The following is a 2,500-nucleotide window of genomic DNA, read 5'->3' on the forward strand; positions in this document are numbered from 1 at the left end:
AGTCATCCCTGCGTCTGCTGGAAGCGACTGGCGCACCTGCCCACGCGGAAGGGCTTCAGAAGTTATTGTTTCATCGCCATCTTTGAACGAAAACACACAACACGCTCGGAATGGAATTCGAGGGATCGCGACAGCTCCGACTCCCTCGTTTTCCGCGTCATGGCACTACTAGCCTGGCAACCTTTCCAAGCGGGTCAGAGTCTCTAACCAGTTCGCGGGCTCGACACTCACTCTGCCATCGCTCGAATTAGGCTCCCGACAAAAAGAAGAAAGGGGAAAAAGGTGAGTCCACACGACCAGCCACTCAGTCCTCAGCTGCCTGGCACGAAGGTCGGCTGGTCGTCCGTCATGACTTCCTCTCCTGAGGTTCAGGTGAGTCACGGAATCTGTCATGAAATCTGTCATATCACAGGGCACGGAGAGAGTCAAGGGTGTGGCCGATGCGTAGTAAACAAACAAACAAACAACACAATTAAATAAACGTCCACCACCGCAAACCGTATCACGGAAAGTAATATCATCACACTATAGATTACAAGGTCAATATTCTCGACATTGTGGAGGTCGTCGTGAGATAACCGACGCTTGCCTCTCCCGACGCCCCGCCGCTAAAGGACCTCAATCTTATCGCTCATTTGCAAACTAGATCACCCTTTGTACCCTCAGCTGCCCTCGCACACAAGGCCTTCTCTTAATAGACTCCCAAGGTTCGCTTTTGAAAAACGCGAACACACACGCACAAACACAACTAGACTCACGTAACAAGGAGGTAAAAATAAAGATGAGGGAGGAGGGAGGAGGAGGAGGGGGAAGAGGTGGTAGAGGAGAAAGAGGAGAAAGGCAAGATGAGGAGGAGGAAGAGGAGAAGAAGGGCAAGATGACGAGGTGGAGGGGGAGGAAAAAAAGTAGAGGAGGAAGAAAGAAAGAAGAAGCAGAAGAAAAGGAGGAGGAAGAAAGAAGAAGTACATTTACAATAATAATAGTGATGATGATGATGCTAATAAGCAGAAGAAAAAAAAAGTAAAAAGTAAAAAGTAAAAATAAAAAATAAAAAGAAGAAGAGGGAAGACAAGGAAGAGCTCCGCCTTGCATGTCTCTGTGATCTTCGCTGTCAGAGTATCATCGAGCCCTTCCTCGCCCAGTCTTCAGTGAGGCCGCAGACGCTCTTCAAAACGTCATTCATCAGGAGAGCGGAAGATGCTGGAGAGAAATTGGAAAAGGGAGGAGGGGGAAGGGAAGAGAAGAAGAGAAGAAGAGAAAGGAAAGGGAATTGTTAAATGGAGAAGAGAAGGAGAAGGAATACTGGGGCTGGAGAGAAATTGGAAAAGGGAGGAGGAAGGGAAGAAGAGAAGAGAGAGACGATGCTGGGGGAGACATTGGATAATGGGGGGAACGGAAGACAAGAAGAGAGAGAGGAAAGGAAATTAAATGGGGAAGAGAGGGAGAGAGAATGCTGGAGAGAAATTGGAAAGGGCGGGGAAGGGAAGAGAAGAAGAGAAGACACAAAGGAAAGGGAATTGTTAAATGGAGAAGAGAGGGAGAGAGGATGCTGGGCCCGAAGAGAAATTGGAAAAGGGAGGAGGGGGAAGGGAAGAGAAGAAGAGAAAAGAAAGGGAATTGTAAAATGGAGAAGAGAAGGAGAGAGAAAGTTGGAGCTGGAGAGAAATTGGAAAAAGGGGGGAGGGAGGGAAGAGAAGAAAAGGAGAGAGGAGAGACGATGATGGGGCTGGGAGAGACATTGGATAATGGAGGGAAGGGGAAGACAAGAAGACAGAGACGAAAGGAAATCGTTAAATGGAGAAGAGAGGGAGAGAGGATGCTGGAGCTGGGAGAGAAATTGGAAACTGGGGGGAAGGAAAGAAAAGAAGAAAGAGAGAGGAAAGGAAATCGTTAAATGAGGGGAAGAGAAGAAGAGAGAGAGGAAAATGAAATCATTGAATGAGGGGAAGAGAAGAAAGAAGAGAGAGAGAGTAAATCGTTAACTAGAGAAGAGAGGGAGAGAGGATGCTGGGGCTGGGAGATAAACTGGGAAATGGGGGAAGGAAGAAAATAAGAGAGAGGAAGGCAAATTGTTAAAAGGAAAGAGAGAAGGAAAGTGAAAGCACAATTAATATATAATGGAGGGCGAATACTAGAATTTAGAGAGAAATTGGAAATTGGGGAGGGAGGAAATCGCTAAACAGAAGGAGCGAAGAAAAGGGGAGAAGAATAATTTTTTTAAAAATGGGAAAAGGAGGAAGAGGAATCATGGGAAATGTACAATGGATGGAGGGGAAGAGTTAAATAAAAATCATTTAATTTGGGAATGGTTGACAAAGAAAATGTAAAAAAGAAAGGCAAATGTGAGAATGTGAAAATGTGAGAGAATTTAATGGGAATTTAATTTGGGAATGGCAGAATGACAGAGAAAATGTAAAAAAAAAGAAAGGCAAAGGAAATGGATAGAGGGGGTAGATGGAGGAAATATAAAAGTTGAAATTTAGACGAAGTGCAAAGGGGA

General features: G+C 45.4%; 1 protein-coding gene across 11 annotated transcripts in view; it reads right to left on the reverse strand.

Annotated features, from left to right (window-relative positions):
• Arms (Ankyrin repeat-rich membrane spanning) overlaps positions 1-2,500 on the reverse strand; it is a 482,767-nt gene that overhangs the window by 52,996 nt on the left and 427,271 nt on the right. The window lies entirely within an intron of this gene.

This window comes from Penaeus vannamei, chromosome 18 (assembly GCF_042767895.1).
Source record: "Penaeus vannamei isolate JL-2024 chromosome 18, ASM4276789v1, whole genome shotgun sequence".
In the NCBI taxonomy this organism is placed as follows: domain Eukaryota; kingdom Metazoa; phylum Arthropoda; class Malacostraca; order Decapoda; family Penaeidae; genus Penaeus; species Penaeus vannamei.